The sequence below is a fragment of the Oratosquilla oratoria genome, chromosome 17 (assembly GCF_046742065.1).
Source record: "Oratosquilla oratoria isolate Oo_2021 chromosome 17, ASM4674206v1, whole genome shotgun sequence".
Taxonomy (NCBI): domain Eukaryota; kingdom Metazoa; phylum Arthropoda; class Malacostraca; order Stomatopoda; family Squillidae; genus Oratosquilla; species Oratosquilla oratoria.
In genome coordinates this window covers 8869201-8876332 of record NC_134793.1, presented here as the reverse complement: position 1 = coordinate 8876332, position 7132 = coordinate 8869201, and positions in this window count along the sequence as shown.

The following is a 7132-nucleotide window of genomic DNA, read 5'->3' as shown; positions in this document are numbered from 1 at the left end:
AGGCATTTATGATTTAGGAACGGTCATGAGGTATCAAGATATTGTGATATTGTTCTTTGATGGGAATCCACAACCTATTTACAAATATTTCCAATGATGGAATTATCTTGCACATGCCACTACTAAAGTTGAGGTTACCTAATTCATATTGTTTAGTGAGGCTGATTTTTAAAACGTTTCAGTGGGCGGGATACAGGGATGACCATCCATGAGGAGCTAAGATGAAAGGGTGGTGGATGGGAGTGGAATGGATGGGAGTGGGTACTTGCCTTTTAATTGGGCTATCTCCCTTTTAAGGGGTAAAAAGCCTTTGGTATATGGACAGAATAATATAAGAATTCTCTTCACAGGTTCATTTCATGAACAAACTGAAGAATCCTTGGTCCAATCCATAGAATGATCAACATATCTGATATGAAGAAGTAATGTATTGATTCTTGTGCTTATCTAACACCATACTTATGTTGCTTAATTATATTTGAGAGATCTTTGACTGCGTGTCCCAGGTAAAACTTTTCAAAATCTCTGAAAGAAATTTTATATTTGCAGCCACTTGTTGTTGTTTCCAATGAGTTATTTCTTAAATGTACATGAATTATTAAAAGGAGATCTTTAAGTTTCTTAGCTATGGAGTATTTTGCCGTTGATGTTTAGAAAGTGGTGGGGCGGGATATCACACAGGGTTATTTTCCCTCCACCATCTTACCTACAACCTCCATTTAGATAACTAGAATATGACTTCGCTTACAGAAACCTAGACCCATCTAAGAACATTTCAACATTTTTTATAACATTCGTCTAAGTTTACAATCTATTGTTTCATCATTCAGCTTTGTTATATATGACGGAGAGATTTTTTTTTATATTTGGAGATTTGAAAAACAAGATATTGTAACCAAAGTAGTTTTTACTCCAACTCTCAACGGTGTCGGGTCTGGTAAAGGCCCGTGAAAGACCAGTGATATAATGATAACTGTAGAGGATTGCCAAGTTTATGTGTCCTGATTTTTTCTAAAGGAATAATCGGGCTACTATTGGCCTGTGGGGAATTTCGGACTTTCTGTGTTGGCGTTGATAGAAGTTACGAATGGTGTTCAATTTCTTTTTGATGGAATCACTTAGGTTACATGTTATTCTCGTGAGCTTTGTGGTGTCGTTGAATACGGCATCCATCTTGTACTCTTCTTTAATAATAATAACGAAGGTGGGGGGTCTTATTGTTATCACAACAACAAAACTAACACGACATTTAACTTGCCATCTATCCAATGGATACATTAAACCATACTACTCCCACCTGACACAACCAATCATTAACAAGAAAAAATCTAGACACGAACACAACAATAAAGACAAAAAAAATCAGATCCTTAACGGCTATTATATTATTTACTGGAAAGCCATCTGCATCCAAACCAAACAACCCAGCCTAATCATACAAGTCGAGGATCTGCAGGCTTTGCCTTTCGTGAAGCGACTGGGTCCTGTCAAATCAATTTCATACACTGAGGAAAGTTCAATAAATCTCTATGATGGACCCTATACTTTGACATCTGGCTTATTCGTCAACAGCGATGTTGATCGTGTGGTCATCCCACTTAATATTTATGATCAAGCAAAGCTGTTGGTGGTGGAATTAGGGTCCATGTTGCGCAGTTATATAGAAGTGTGGTAATCACCACAGCTTGAGAGACCATCAGTTTTGTAAGACCTTTCAAGTCCTTTTCCTTAAAGACTCGTCCCGCTAATTTGCCAAATGCTGCGTGGTCTGTCCGGATCCCTGTTTTTTAACACACATACACACGCACCACACACACACACACACACACACACACACACACACACACACACACACACACGCACACACACACACACACACACATATGTATATATATAATATATACATACATATATATATATATATATATACATATATATATATATGTGTATATATATATATATGTATGTATATATACATACCTTTACCAGACTCCTGTTAGGCGTCGCCACCTGTCAGTATGAGAGACCGCCAACTTCCCTTGTCGTCAAAGATCCGGTTTTGACGTACTTGCTGTGCCCCGTCGGCGTAGCCCATCGTCAATATTCATTATCCATCTCTTTCTGGGTCGTCCAACGGGTCGCTTGCCGGTGGAGTCCTGGAGATCCGGTGGAATCCCGGAGATCCTATGTATATATATGTATATATATAATATATGTATGTATATATGATAATATATATATATATATATATATATGTATATATATATTCATATATATATGTATACATACATATATATATGTATATATATATTCATATATATATGTATACATACATATATATATGTACACACTTTTTTGACGAGCCACCGGCTGCGCCAGTCCCTACATCGCAGGAGGATAGGCCTTCGGCAGGAATCCACCAGATCTACGGAACTACAACAAATCTATAGGAAACCACCAAATCTACACGACTCCAATAGATCTGCAAGACTCCACTGGATCTACAGGACTCCACCGAATCTACAGGACTCCACAGAGTCCACAGCATCTACAGGATTCCACATCATCTACAGCAGGGGTTTTCAAACTGCGGGTCATGACCTCCAAAAGGGTCATGACCCTTTTCCTGGGAGGTCATAGAGGGTTCAACTGTGTATGCATTCAGCCACACAAATCCGCGTTTTGACTTGCTTGTATATATAAAAAACACACCCTTCTCATTACGATATATCATTAAATCAATCCTTGTTAATAAACATGGATAAGAAATTGTTATCGCTCTCTGCTGTGATTAATCTTTCAAATCTTGAGATAATGTATCTGCCATATTGAAAGTTAGTACGGTTTCAGAAGCCTTGTAAAGGCGGAGGGTCATGGTCGGTTTGGTACTACCGAAAGGGGTCACGTACTGTAAAAGTTTGGGAAACACTGATCTACAGGATTCTACTGGATCTACAGACTCCACCGGGTCTATAGCTCCACCAGATCTACCGGACTCCACCGGATCTACAGGATTCCACCGGATCTACAGGATTCCACAGGATCTCCGGGATTCCACCTGATCTACAGGACTCCACCGGATCTACAGGACTCCACCGGATCTACAGGATTCTACAGGATCTCCGGTTTCCACCTGATCTACAGGACTCCACCGGATCTACAGGGCTCCACCGGATCTACAGGTCTCCATCAGAACTACAGGACTCCGCCGGATCTACAGGAACCCATCAGATCTAGAGGATTCCATAGGATCTCCGGGACTCCACCGGATCTCCAGGATTCCACCGGATCTCCAAGTTTCCATGGGATCTACAGGATTTCACCGGATCTTCAGGATTTTACAGGATCTCCAAGACTCCACCGGATCTCCAAGTTTCCACCGGATCTACAGGATTTCACCGGATCTTCAGGATTTTACAGGATCTCCGAGACTCCACCGGATCTCCAAGATTTCACCAGATCTACAGGAGTTTTTTTAATTCATATATATACTAAGAAGGTGCATTTCGGTTCTCCTGTGATGTGAAATTCTCGTGATAGCTGGTTCTGATAAAAGAGCTAGACTTTATACTCTACCCCTTCCTCCATCAGGTTCCGTTGCACCGAGAATACACAGGTGGAATGGGGTGAACACCTGGCGAGGATGAAAAACACGCTGTGATTGTTATCACCTAACCTCCCGTTTCAGTTACAAGAAGTTGCATTGGCTTCTTCCACCACCACCACCTCACCGGCACCATCCAAGAGCCCGCTGGGCACCTAGTGGCTTCCTCCTCCGCAACAACGGAACTCGTATGATATCCGCGCTCTAGAAGCCTCTCCGACCAGCCCACCGGCTCCCTTCCATCAGCCACCCACGCTGCGTGAGCTTGTGTGACACTCAGCCTTTCCCTCCTCCCACGCCTACACATCCATATCATTTTCATACTGCTCTGGTATCCATGAAATCTGGTGCTACATGTCATTGATTGCTACGTAAGTTCACGGAATTTCTCGTTTTAGAGGAGGAACTTCAACAGGACGCTGCTCTGCGGGAGATGATTAGTCCTCTTATTCTACGTAAGGACTCTTCATCCGCTGCCCTTTATACGCCTTGGGTTATTCTTTTGGTATGGCAAGAGAACGCCAAACAGGAATAGTACATTCGAATGATTCACAAGATTATTGCACCGACGGAAGACAACCCCACTCTCGAAGCAGGCCAATCATGCCAGGTACTTCAACAGGTACTTCTCGAGGTCTACTAATACAACGTCTTCTCAACAGCCGAAGCAGGCCAACTACTTCAGGTAATTCAATCTAGCCAGTAGCAGGAACCCTTCGGTGTTCACAGGATCCCTGGTAGAGTTTTAGAACCCTCCCCACGTGGACCAGAGGTCACCGGTACAAATCATCTACTCGTGATTCCCCTCCCACACCAAACCGGGTTTCACCTTCTTGGAGCGAACGTACAGCTGAACTAGACACGGTCATCATTGGTCGTAACACCTAAGGTTGTGACGAGGTTGTGCCACTTTCATGAAAAAAAAAACTAAGGTTGTGTATCATGCCCACGCGCACCTTCTCGTACCCCTTCTTGCTAATCCAGAACCCGTCACCAAAACAACGTGGCCGCAGAGGCGTTGTTGTATTGGTTGATTATATGATTCACCATGCTCTTGGATCACATGTTGGACTCGTCATCGACCGCTATTACCCTCCCGGATGAGAACTCAGAGCTCATATATGCCCGATCTATGGGTAGTGCAGTGACCTCTGACACACAAATACGCATACACTCAACTCCTTGCCCACGAGATTTTGAGTACCGGCTCGTAATGCAGCGATACTGAATTCCTTTCAGCCATGGCGGATCTCGAAGTCGGACCGCTGGATTAACGGTTGCGAACGGTACCACTGAGCCGTTGAACCGTCAAGGTTGGGTCCTTGGCATTTTGAAAGAGTTCCGTGAGAGCCATCTGACAACAACGGTGGAACGTCAGTCATCGTCAGTGTGCATCCATGGTCCGTTAGGAGTGTATGTATTATGAGTCGTCGGGTAAAAAAAGTTGTTATTTCTAATATTTTTGTGCATTGGTGATTTCTGTAATTATATTGTTATTGTTGATTGTTGTTTTGTGTTTGTCCCCTTTTTGTGTCAACCAGTTATGTGAGTGGGTGCTCGGATTTTGTCATAAAAGGGGTCCTTGGATAAAGAAAATAAAGTTTGAGAACCCTTTGGGTCATGTGCTAACGCGAAATCTGATTCCAGGACTGGAAGAGTGCCCATGAGAATGAAACTGTATCTACTCCCCCGTGCTCGAAAGCCTATCTCGCGGAGCCAATTAATCGCGTAGTGTATCACCGTCGCGTTCATTTTCCAGAAGAGAGTTCATTGTTTGGCCCACGAATTTCAAAAGAAGGGGAAGGATATGTATAGCACTAAGCAGTTCACTGTATTAGGGCAAAGAATATATAGTCTTTCATACGGTAGATCAGTGTCGCATATATGCCCTTGTACATACTTACATACATACATACATGCATACATACATACATACATACATACATACATACATACATACATACATAAATACATATACCAAAGACTTTTTCCCCCTTACAAGGGAGGTAGCCAAAAAACAAAGGCATAGAAACCACTCCCACCTATTCCATCCCCTACATACTCCATTCCCCTCTACACTCTTTCCCCCCTCTTATCTTGACACCTCCTGGATGAGGTGTCATCCCTGCATCTTGTCCACTGCCCTAGTACCTGATCAATATGGTCGAGCCATTCCAACATACCAAACACTTGACATGCACTTTTCACCATACGTACAACCTTACCAAGGCGGATTAAGCCATAGCGATGAAGTGCAGAGGCTGTAATGTCCTACAGTGGGTTATTAAAACCAAACTATACAACTACACTTCTTGAGACAGCTGGATCATCATGTATAGGACCAAAATACCTAGCGTCCGCACGGGCACGCCAAGGCTCGCCCTGTCAGTCAGGCAAGACATCTTGAATGAACACCAAACAGGTCCCTAAAGAGATGCAGTCTGTGTAACTCATTTCGATGAAATAGTTTGATACGACTGTACCTTTGATTTCCATTAACATCAGTGGACCCTGTAGAAGGCTCAGACGTTGTGGAGTCGAGTACAATCATATTACATTTGGATTGTTAGAAGCTCCGCCACTGGGACTCGAACCCTAGGCTATTCTAATATAATCACGTAACAAAGACGCTAGCCACTGGAGAGATTGACAACTCCCCGATTATACTCGCATGGTGTAGCAAGACGTAGTCTCATTTTCATCGAGTCTTTACAGCCTAATACATGTGTATATATATATATATATATGTGTGTGTGTATATATATATATATATATATATATATATATATATATATATATATATATATATATATATATATATATATATGTGTGTGTGTGTGTATATATATATATATTTATATATATAAAATATATATATATATATATATATATATATATATATATATATATGTATGTATGAATGTATGCGTGTACTTAACCGTAATGCATAGGAAAAGATAAACACTCATGGAATACACCTTTGTCTTCGTCTGTCAAACTTTATTTTAAATTGATCTACGATTTATTCGACTATTTCCTCTTTTAAATTATTCCGAAAGTTTATACGACGTTTCTAAACCACGGTGTTCTATCCTCAGGCTTGGTGTTGCATAATAAGTTATTACACTGAACTTCCACGGGTTTCACCAGCGCCGACAGCTGAGAGTTCGTTTGAGTAAAAATGACTTCGGTTACGATATTCTATTTTTCAAATCAACAAATATCAAATTACCATTCCGTTGTATATAGCAAAGCTGGGTGATGAACTAGGACAGGGGTTCTTAACCTTTTTTCTCCAAATCCCCACTTTTTAGTGAGCCAACTCTCCATTTCCCACCACAGCATCGGTCTTTGACAAATTCGATTTTAACCCATGCAGTGTTTAGTACGTAAATATACGCTTTGCTTTTTTGTGCCATTTTACGGCCCTTAATTTTTGTTTGCATATATCAGATTTTTTACTAACAGTTATCACATAGAAATAGAATACATATGAAAAGACAGTGGTTCTTCTGTCCGACCGGTCAT